Below are 12,201 nucleotides of genomic sequence, written 5' to 3'. Positions count from 1 at the left end.
TCGAACTACCACTCGTTAACCCTCGCAGTCAATCATAGCCCCAAATCTACTCATCCATTCCATCCCCCCAATCACACACACATCTCCCATGGGAATACGGATCAGATCAATCTGATAAGGCACCCCAAATATCTCTAAAACACAACCTTGATAAACACTCGATCTAGAAATCTCGTGTTTGTCGGTGATAGAAAAAAACAACGGACACTCCAACTCTCCAAGAGTCATATGAAAACTCCTATTGAATGAATGAGATACAAAGAACCGACTCGCACACAGGTCAAAAAGCACAAGATCAGGGAAATATTTCACTAAGAAGGTACCTAACAAAATCATAAACATAAGCATACCATAAAATAACTGATATAATAATAAAAGGAAACATACCAGTAACGACATCTGGCGCCGCCTTGGCCTCTTCAGCTGTAAGCTGGAAAGCACATTCTCTAGACCATGGGGGCTCCGCCCTACCCTGGCATACATCTATAATCCTCAAAGTATCTTGACGTTGGAGCCTGAGCCAGCCTCGCGACAAGCAAGGGACAGTTGGTCTTCACATGACCAATTTGCTCGTAGTGGTAACAAATCTTGGGAGCCATGGGTGAGGCATGCTGATTACAATACTTGGCATAATGCCCGTCCTTTCTACATTTCTGGCATCCAGATGATGATTGGCAAGCACCCTCATGAACCTTGACGCAATTGCCACAAGTACGGCCCCTCTGTCCCCCAAATCTCGAATCAACGAGTTTAAACCGCTTCGTTGCAAGCTGTGACTCCACATGATCCTGCCTCAACTCCGTCGTCTAAATCTCTATATCAATCTCCTGTCTCTTCGTGGAATCCTGAAGCTCAGTGACGCTAGCATAATGATGGGTAGACACAAACTGTCGAATATCCATCTTGAGCGTGCTAAAGTACCAAGTTATCTTATCCTGCTCCGAGGCAGCAAACTCCGGGCAGAAAAGAGCCCTCTTAGTAAACATCTTGGTGATCTTCATCAACGACTTAGTCGTCTATCTCAACTCCAAGTACTCCTGAGCTAACCTCTCCCTCTCCACCAATGGAACATATATCACACGGAACATCTACGAGAACTGCTCCCAAGTAACAGCAGCCCTCTGTTTAGAAGTGTAAGTACCTGTCACCAGTCTCCACCAATCCTTCAACCCCAACCTGAGAAGTTTCAGGGTACACTTGACCTTCTGGTCAGCAGGGAATGACCATGTGAAGAAACAACCCTCCACATTAGACAACCACCTCATCGCTACAATCGGGTCCCTGACCCCATCAAACTCTAGGGGCTTCGTATTATTGAAGTTTCGATAATGGAAAGCTCTCTCCCTTCGAAACCCCATGGTAGCAATAGCCACGGTAGATGCAACAACATCCTCAGAGAGTGCAACATAGAAATAATCGAAGAGCTCAATCATGGCAGTCTTGATAGACTCAAACATCGGTAATCATCTCTCATATCTGATCGTTAACCCTGGCGTATCCTAACCACTCGCTCCAGATCCAGATCCAGTTCCTCTCATGAACATCATACTAAAAATAAACCAAAATATACATTAGAAGGGCTGCAATTCATACTGATATAACCATCATGACTATACTAACCCTCAGGATTTGTGACTTCCTTTCTACATGTGTGGGTACTGTGCTTTTAGTAGTATGGGCCTATACTACCTTCCACACATATTCGTGTTTGTCTCAAGGATCATCACAAACACCCAAAACTAATACAAAACTAGGATATGGATAGATCCTATCCTTACTATCTCAAGAGTGACTAATCATTCCTCAACTGGTTGCTATAACCATATAGTCACTCATGAAACCTCCACCAACCCTTCAGTCACTCATGCATGGTTATCATACATGACATTGAATCCTATAGACAGTCGAATACTTCACCCTATCCTAAACCCTTCACCAGACAAGAACATGAAATAAGGCTAAATCAAACATTCTTTATTCTCAGACTATAAAATCTTAATTATGTACAACTATGATGCACACACTAAACAATTATAGTAATGATGTGAATTTCACCTAACATATGAGAAGTCCTCCTAGGCTATCAGATATCATATATCAGACAATTCTATCGTGCAATCACTAAAGATCCATAGCCTATCACTAACACACGGTTATATCATACTCATAAATAACAAATAAAAGTATGAGTAACTTGGGGTATACTCTTGTTACAACGTTGATCATACACATTGCATCCTTCCTTGGTTACTTTTGAAAACAATTTTGAAAACCATTTGAAAACTATTGTAGTTCCTTAGTTTGAGTCTGGATTCACACAAATGTTTATCCAATTCTCTCAACCATGGCTCTGATACCAACATATAGCACCCCAAAAATCTAGGTAAAAATATTCATTTTTAAATCAAGTGAAATCATTGTTTTCAAATAAAGTAAAAAATCAGCCAATAATTTACAAAATATTGTTCTTAAACATAGAAATCATATATCAAAGTGTCCCAAATCAAAATCATCAAAACCAAGAGGATGTACACGATCATGCCTTCGCTTTCCCATAGTCATCCGAAGTACCCGAAACATAAAATTAAAATTCTAAGCGAAAACTTAGTGAGTTCCCCAAAAATACCACCACACAATATATAACAACATGAATATTGGGTCCACAACTAACAGACTGGATTACCTCGGAGTACATAACATGAGTCTAGCTTTCTATTAGGCTCAAAGATCTTGTATGGCTAACTCGTGACCCCACATCATAAGTCTGGCTTGCCCCTTGTCCCCACAACTTATGTTTGGCTTTCTCCTAGGTTTATTGGCTTTCGTACAAAGCAGTAACGCCTCAACCCAACCGTACTATGTCGACATACACAATACATATAACATATAACAATAACAGATAAACATATAACCATTCAATCAGACTAACATGCAGATCTACAGATCACTATCGCATAAAAACATCATATATACCAGGACTTTATACCAGCAAGTCAATATAGAATAACAACATCCTTTAAAACAGGACACACAACCCAATGGGCTGGTATTGGTGCCTTCGACTCGCAAGTACAGTGAGGAAAACTTACCTATCGGTCCAATTAAAAAACTGAGTAAGTCTCTACCCCGAATATCAACTCTACCCATCACCAATTCATCAAGTAAGGACCAATCTCAAATACAACTCAAAATACCCAAATTAACCTTAGGTTAAACTTGGTCAAAGTCAAAAAGTCAAACCTGGTCAACACAACTAAGTACGTCTAATGTACTCAACTTGTACGCTTAGTGTACTCGAGCTTGACCAAAAACGGGCTGGTTGACCTTGTACACGCCGCATACATGGGTTACGCCCAACATACACAATGGATTCCTTTCCTTTCTTATTAAGAGCTTATTCCTTAAAATCTTTTGCCCAAATTCCATATCTAGCCCTCAAATAATGTCTTTAACTATAAAGTTTCTAACTTTGTGGTCTTTCATGGCTATTAAGTGCCCGATAACAAAAACCATAACTTCCTAACTCATAAAGACATTATAAACCATACATGGAAGGAAACTAACAATCAAGATTGCATTTTTATGACCATAGATACTCTAAATCTTCTAGAAGGACAATTTATTTGGATCTAGAGAATTCCATACTCAAGAACACCATTGATTGGGGACAAAATTACATAATAACATCATATAAGCTAGATCTAACCAAATAACCATCAAGGTATGAAATTTATACCTTCTAGAGATGTAGAAGGGTGCAAAACTTCCAGATCCAAGGTTGTTCCAAGCTTCGAAGTTGTTCTCTTTTCATTCTTCATCCTTAATGAACACAATAACACACATAAATGGTTCAAGAATGCTAAAAAACGAACTAGGGTTTTCAAAAGTCGAAGTTGAGGCTGGAGACTGATTTTAGAAAGAAAACTTAGGATCTAAGGATGTTTAAATGGGTCTAAACCATAAATATTAGGGTTTGATATTTTGGCACGTACGCCCAACGTACCTGGGTACGCCCCGCGTACTCAAGGTGGCTCCAAAAAAAATACAAAAATGCAATTAAGGGTCAAAATGCAACAATTCGCATATCAAGGATTAAAAATGGAAAATATCTAAATATCAATATGTTATAATTATTTTTGAAAACGTATTTTCAGAAAAAATATTTAAAAATCTTTTTTTTTTGACAATGTATTTGAAAATGTATTAAAAAACGCATTGTGGAAAATCTATTTTTACAATGTATTTAAATACGTACTTATATTTATTTTCGTTTTAGAATAGTAATAATAATAATGTTAGGATTAAAAAATGTAGGGTTCAAAGTACTCCATTGATTATGGTAATAGACCCCCTTTATGAGGTATAGGTTAAAAGCCCAAGAATTGTCTTATTCCTTATATATTATCATTTATTATTTATAATTAGGGTTAAGATTGAGGCAAAATATAGCCTCCAAACATAATGAGGTTTCTTATTAGAGTTAGATTATTTAGTTTAGTCTGAAAGTGTAATCCTCATATTCATGAATAAACCGATTGATCATTCGACATATCTTCATTATTATGCTCGTTCTTATTTTCCGCATTTTGTTCATCAAATCGTAATTATGGTTTTAATCCTAACAAGTGGTATCAAAGTGGGTGTTTGAATATCTATTGATTTGTGAAGTATCGGTTCTTGATTTGATTATTTTCTGCACAAATTATTGAAGATTTTATTGAAGATTTTATTAAAGATTTTTGGTATTTTGGCGATATGGATCCATGATTTTTGTTCGATCTACCGTTCATGGAGACTTATGTATTCAGTTACTTTTCATCCGAGTAATTTTTCTTTAATCCGTTTCTTATTTTGTCTGTATTTTCTGATTGGATCTTATCAATTTTTTGATACAAAATTGATCAATAAAATCTATTTTGATCTGGCCCAATGATTTATTGCTCGTTACTATTCACTGATCCGATTGTTCAAGCCCAATTTTTTTTTATACTTCCTCATTCCAGTTACTCATTATTATCATCCAGACAATATAATCTTCCAACCAGGTTTTCTCATTCAAGTTTTGATCAATTGATTTGTGTTTGAGATTCGATTGTTCCTTGAGATTCGTATGTTTTATTCAATATCTGATTTGATTCAATATTTGATGACAGGATCTGAAAATTGATTGTGATGTTTTGGACATTCAAATGTTCTTGTTTGCAAATTTAGTCTCATCTATCTTACGCTTGTTTAAAATCGAACCAACTGGAGAAGATTTCTTGTTCTAATTTGTTACAATTAGTTGTTTCATAGATTTTTGAGATTTGTTGGTTTCGTGAATGACAACATGAGTCTAGGTGACGAAGAACAAATGAAGGTTGATTAAATGTGTTGTTTGATCCGGTACTCGACTCGTTTAGCTCAGAAATTGGGTTTAGGAAAATTAGCTCTGTTGTTTGGTGTTAATTGTTGTCGATGGTCAAAAGTCAAAATCGGAATTGTGGATTTTTTTGGTGCAAAAGGACTCCCTGCGAACTTAATCAGGATCGTAATTTGGATTCACAATCAGAACAGATTGATTCGGAGTTTTGATTCGGAGCTGCTGTCAAAAGTATGATTGTTTGACTCGGGACGAACCATCTTGGATTTGAAGTTCTAATCGGCTCAGAATTGGAATTGAGACCTGACTCGGATAGGTAACTCACATCTTCATTAGAAAAGAACTGGGTGCTCGGAACCAGTGCATTCGGAGTTCTCTCCTGTTCGCGATCATTTGATGTTCGGAGTTGGTACTTAGTCAATCAGAGTGAGTTGTGTTCGTTTATCAGGGGCATTTGGGGAAGAAGACTACGGATTTACACACTTGGTCCCCATAAATTTGACAAAGTGACAGTTTTCATCCCTGTTCCGAAATTAATACAAATCAAAGGGATAGGGATGCAAAATTACCTTTTCAATCCCTGACTTTCAGCAAGTGACAGTTTCTGCGTAATTTTAAAAAATGTTTAAAATTTTAAGGGTCGGTGAACAAATTCAGATTTCTCATGAACATTACATATGAGATTCCAACAAGTCTTGGCGGTTCGGAAAGTCGTTTTCCGTGATAATGTCACATTTTTTTCGACTATGTCGGATTTTAAACTCCAATGTTTATTTCATTTTGTCGCAGGGGAGTATAGTATTTGTTTATCCATTTAAGATCATTCTCATGACAATTTGCAAGTTTTATAATCATATTTTTTTATTATGAATAGGGGGAGAATTTGATATGGCCATTCGAAATTAGATTGTGACTTTTCAAATTTAAATTTGAAGATTTTTGATGAAATTGTGGTAGTAATATGAAGGTAGCTTTTACAGAAGAAGTTCTTCATCGCGCTCATCTAAATCATTTACAGAGAAGTAGTTTTTACAGAAGTAGTTCTTCATCAAGCTCGTCTAAAGCCTTGATATTTCTCCGACTTCTAGTATTTTCTCGATCAAGTGGTGTTGGAAATCTTAAAATTTTGGTTGTTACATGATATTTTTTGGTGGCTAATATCATTCGCTTATTCGAAGATCATTATGACTTGGAGGGGGAGTTCTTCAATGACAAGAAGTGATTTTGTTTCTTAATTTTGAAATGTTTTTTTTCTTAGGTTTGGATTTCTAGAAGATCTTTGGGATTACATTAGAAAATGAAGTTTAAAAACATTACTTCAGTGCTTGGTTTATATATCCTAGAACCCATTTTTGAAGAATATTGAAGAATTAAGATTCATGGATCGCTTTTGATATTCCTTGTCGCGAGATCTTTCTTATTTGCTAGATGCTTGTTTTGGAAGTTGAAGCCTTGTCATCCATTCCATACTTTGAAGGGGAGAATATAGGGTTCAAATTACTCCATTGATTATGGCAATGGGCCCCCCTTTATGAAGTGTATTATTCATAATTAGGGTTAAGAGTGAGGCAAAATGTAGCCGACAAACATAATGAGGTTTCTTATATAGAGTTAGATTCTTTAGTCTGTTCTGAAAGTGTAATTTATTCCTCATGTTCATGAATAAAACGATTGATCATTCAACATATCTTTATTATTGTGTTCGTTCTTATTTTCCGCATTCTTTTCATCAAATCGTAATTATGGTTTTAATCCTAACAAGTGGTATCGGAGCAGGTTTTTGAAGATCTATTGATTTTTGAAGTATCGGTACTTGATTTGATGATTTTATGCACAAGTTATTGAATATTTTTGGTGTTTTGGCCGTTTGGAATCAAGATTTTTGTTCGATCTACCGTTCATTGAGACTTATGTATTCAGTTACAGTTCATCTGGGTAATTTTCCTTTAATCCGGTTCGTATTTTTTTCCGTATTTTATGATTGGATCTAATCAATTGTTTGATACAAAATTGATCTATAAAATCTCTTTTGATCTGGCCCAATGATTTGTTGCTCATTACTCTTCACTGATCCGATTGTTTAAGTCCAATTTTTTTTTTATACTTCCTCGTTCTAGTTACCCATTATTATCATCCATCGTCGACAATATAATCTTCTAACCAGGGTTTCTCATTCATGGTTTGATCAATTGATTTGTGTTTGAGATTCGATTGTTCATAACTTGAATGAGAAACCCTGGTTGGAAGATTATATTGTCGACGACGGATGATAATAATGAGTAACTGGAATGAGGAAGTATAAACTTTTTTTGGGCGTGAACAATCAGATCAGTGAAAAGTAATGAGCAACAAATCATTGGGCCAGATCAAAAGAGATTTTATAGTTCAATTTTGAATCAAACAATTGATTAGATCCAATCAAAAAATACTAACAAAAATGCGAATCAGATTAAAGGAAAATTACCCAGATGAACAGTAACTGAATACATAAGTCTCCATGAATGGTAGATCGAACAAAAATCTTGATTCCAAACTGCCAAAACTCCAAAAATCTTCTAATGTATTCCCAAAGATCTTCTAGAAAACCAAACCCACGATAAAAAAACCCATTTCAGAATTAAGAAACAAAATCACTTCTTGTCATTGAAGAACTCCCTTCCAAGTCAGAATGATCTTCAAATACGCAAATGATATTAGCCACCAAAAAATATAATGTAACAACACAAATTTTAAGATTTCCAACGCAACTTGATCGAGAAAATACTAGAAGTAGGAAAAATATCAAGTCTTTAGACGAGCTTGATGAAGAACTACTTCTGTAAAAACTACTTCTCTGTAAATGATTTAGATGAGCGCGATGAAGAACTTCTATAAAAGCTACTTTTATATTACTACCACAAATTTCATCAAAAATCTTCAAATTTGAAAAGTCACAATCTAATTTCGAATGACCATATCAAATTCTCCCCTATTCATAATAAAAATGTGATTATAAAACTTGCAAATGGTCATGAGAATGATCTTGAATGAATAAACAAATACTATTCTCCCCCGCAACAAAATGAAATAAACATTTAAGTTTAAAATCCGACATAGTCGAAATAATGTGACATTATCACGGAAAACGACTTTCCGAACCGCCAAGACTTGTTGGAATCTCATATGTACCATTCATGAAAAAAAATATGTTCATGAGAAATCTGAATTTGTTCACCAGCCCTTAAATTTTTAAACATTTTTGAAAATTAGGTAGAAACTGTCACTTGCTGAAAGTCAGGGATTGAAAAGGTCACTGTCGCCTGGTGGACCGACTATTACAGGTTAAAAGGGACTAAAAGAGCATACTGTATCCTAGTTTATACCCCCACAAAGCCCGATGAAAACTTTAGGGACTGAATCGACAAACCATAGAAACTTCGTAGGTCATCTGTGACATTTCCCTATATTTTTAAGCTCGTGCTTTAGCCTTGCTTATAATTTGCACTTTGCAGTTTGTTATCACATAGAATTCATACTCGAGTTTGAAGTAATTCCAGGTCAATACGAAAACGATTTATATGAGAAGATAATTTATGATAGTAATAAACTTTTATGATATTTTATTTTGTGCACATGTATCATTAAACTTACTAAATTTTTTAAATGATTATGATTATTGTCATAAATAAAAGGTTTATCTTTGTACAATTTATTTTATGCACATTATATATACATACTAATTTACAAGTACCACATGAACAGTACTTTATTGTCATCGGCTGTATTTTTCTTTTTTTATTTTGCTTTTTGATAATTATATTTTTTATCTGTCTCTTCCTCTTTGCCCGATGTCATCTGCTCACCGCCTACTGCCGATAGAAATGTGCTTACTGTCACCGACTCAACTTCACTATCTCTTATACCTTCTTCTAATTATTCCACCACTTAATCTAATACTCATTTCTCTCTGAATCTATCATGGTCAAGGCCTCCAGATCCTTCTACACCGCCTCTATGAAATACCCCCAACTGATCGTCTCTGCCTCCTTTAAGCCTCCATCCACCGCTATGCATGTATACAGCTCTAGAATCGGTCGCCACCGTGGAACCGTCGAAGCTCCAGACGCCCTTCTGCCGGTCTTCACGACCTTCGTTTTGCTGGAAATCTACTTGATAGTCGACTGTCTAAAATCAAACGGCGGTCGCATACCTTCTCTAAAATCGAGCAGCAACAGGTAATTTATCGTTTTATAAAGATTTACTAATTTTTCTGATTCCTCCCCCGATTCAAACCCATTTTCACAAACATCTTCACTGGAATTGGAATTGGAATTCACAGCAGTTTGTTTCTTATATAACCCTCGACTCTTATCCAGAAACCTTCGCATCACCTCCTTTTATATATGTCGTCGTCCTCCGGTGGCTTCCCGTTTTCCATCCCTGATTCCGCCAATTAGGGTTAGGTTTGTTGTTGTTGTTCTGTCCTGGATGACGTTACAACAACGGCTCTTACGCCGGTCCTTCATCCTGTGAATCAAGTTGTTTCAAGGTCCTCTGGTGTCACGACGATCGATTCCCCCTTCGTATCCTTCTTGACTACCATCAAAATCAAATCTTTTGCTATTAGAATATATGGAAGGTTTCAGACCGACTTGCACCAGCAACACAGAAGACTAATGTTACTATGATTGAAAGGGTAGACTTCCATGATAGCGATGCTTTCCCCTGCTTTTCCTTTTTCAACTTAATGAAAAGGTAGATATTGGTTGAACTAATTTTTGGATTTTGTTTTTTACCAGTTATCTAATATTTCATATTTATGATGTTTATAGTTACGGAATAATGTATGTGCTTCTATATGCAGGTTTTATGTGATATATTGGCGGATAATAATGGTATTAAGAAACTCCAGGTAAATATTAATGGTGTAGGTGATAAGATTACATTTTTATTTATTTTATTTATAAAATTTTAAATTTTCAACATGTTGATTATTGTGTGAAAGACTGATGTATTTCCATGTTACAATGACCAATTATTTTCTCTTTTTTATACTTGAAGCATATTTGTTACAGATGTATGTCATTGTTCTTATTCTTTACATTCTATCAATCATCAAAAATAAGATTGATGTGATACAAATCTTGGTTAATTTGTTTATTTTCAGTTGTGCTTCTTGCTTATTGTGTGCAGGGGGTGTACTCTGATCACAATCGACGAGGGCTGTTGTTTCTATGGGTTTAGGACTTCAAAGATTTATGTACAACTTCCCCAAATTATGTTAATCTCTCCTCCGATTGAGCCCCACCATATACATAGGACTACTGATGCCAATTTTGCCCTTGCCCTAAGATCTGGAAAATCGTTTCAGCTGGAAATTCGTTGATGTGTATAAGCCTTTCTTTAGACCCCAAAAGACGATCTTCGTTTGCCTAACTTGCCACCAGATTCTGATACTGTACAAATTTTTCGACTTGGGAAAGGTCTTTGGAAATGTTGCTGCTGTAGAGATATATCCAAATTCACGAGGGATCAACCGGTAAATCACACCGACCTTACTGCATCATGTTTTGGTTATGGTTTTTTTCAGTTATGAATTTCAACAGTTCGTTAGTATTTGGATTTAGATTGAAAGTTTTTAAGTTAATTCGTTGTTTCTACTTTTAATTTGACATTTATTTGTTTCAAGGATTATTTTGGCCAATATGGAAAGGAAAAAATATTGGTTATGTTGTTCTTCAGTAGAAATGAAACCCACCAAGCAATTCAGTATACATGTTATCTGTTTACATTTTCAGACTACAAGTTTGAAACTCTCAGCTTTGTTTTTCTTCATCACAGATTCTCGCTGTTTTCTGTGAGCCGGGTGTGGCAAAAGTGAATGTCATCTGTTGGATTGCAACACAGATAATGAATAAGGAGAGTTTAAGCCGTTTGATAATTGTAGTACAAAATCTCCTTATCGTATATCTTAATAGTTATTTTTTTGGGATTATTGGTCAGTGATTTAATATACTGTGGTGTTTATGTTAAAGAAATACCACTTTACTTTATTTATGTTTGAATTTTTTTTCAGGGGGAGAAATGAGACCACTAACTTAGAAGAAAATAACAAAAAAATTCATACGATGAGGCTGTTGTGCTATTTGTCAAGGTATACTTTTCATTTTATTTTGATAAATCAATTAATTATAATATGATGCTATGGTTTATTTCCTTTACTACAATGTATTTTCACTTATACTATTGGCGGATAACATTTTTTTTACCTAGGTTCTCTTGCAATTGATGTAGAAGTGATCTTTATTTTTATAAAGGGTAAATTTGTCATTTTTTGCTCAATTATTCTGCTATCTATCTTTACAATGAGAATTTGTTGGAAGGAATCTAATGTTTAGTCATTCCACTTTCCAAGTATACCAAAAGAATGAGTTTTACCCATAAGAATTCAACTGCTTTGAACCCATTTGGCTCTATAAATGACAACTCAGTGATGGTTGTAGATTTGTTCCAGTATTTATCAGTACATTAACCTTTCGACTTTTCATTTTATTTTTTGCTTAAGACTATTTTACGTTTCTTCTTTGCTTCCATAGGTACTTTAGAGTGACCTTAGAGATTTGGTTGGGAGTTGATGTATGACACCATGGTTTGATTTATATTTTGATTTGTATCTTATGGAGGAAAAGAGGTATTTTATGTCTCATGTGTAGACTTTTTGTATATACCTTTTTTATTTGTAATATACTAACATTTCATGATGGTTCTATTTCTATTGCTCCTCAATTGAAAGAGGTTGATAAATGTGTGAAATGATTCAGAAAGAAAAGTGAAATGGATTTCAGTGGTCTTTGACATAT

General features: G+C 35.2%; 1 long non-coding RNA gene across 2 annotated transcripts; it reads left to right on the top strand.

Annotated features, from left to right (window-relative positions):
* The first annotated feature begins 9,760 nt into the window (after window positions 1-9,760).
* Window positions 9,761-12,145, top strand: LOC111886541 (uncharacterized). Of its 2 annotated transcripts, XR_008232205.1 has the most exons (6): window positions 9,761-10,096; window positions 10,206-10,253; window positions 10,535-10,880; window positions 11,183-11,339; window positions 11,418-11,495; window positions 11,938-12,145. It is a non-coding gene; the product is annotated as an uncharacterized LOC111886541 (long non-coding RNA). The 2 variants fall into 2 exon arrangements; XR_008232204.1 differs by having other exon boundaries at window positions 11,183-11,495.
* Window positions 12,146-12,201: the final 56 nt, after the last annotated feature.

Source organism: Lactuca sativa, chromosome 4, assembly GCF_002870075.4.
Source record: "Lactuca sativa cultivar Salinas chromosome 4, Lsat_Salinas_v11, whole genome shotgun sequence".
NCBI classification, from domain to species: domain Eukaryota; kingdom Viridiplantae; phylum Streptophyta; class Magnoliopsida; order Asterales; family Asteraceae; genus Lactuca; species Lactuca sativa.
Note: the sequence above shows the minus strand (reverse complement) of the source record. Positions and strands in the feature narration are given on the sequence as shown.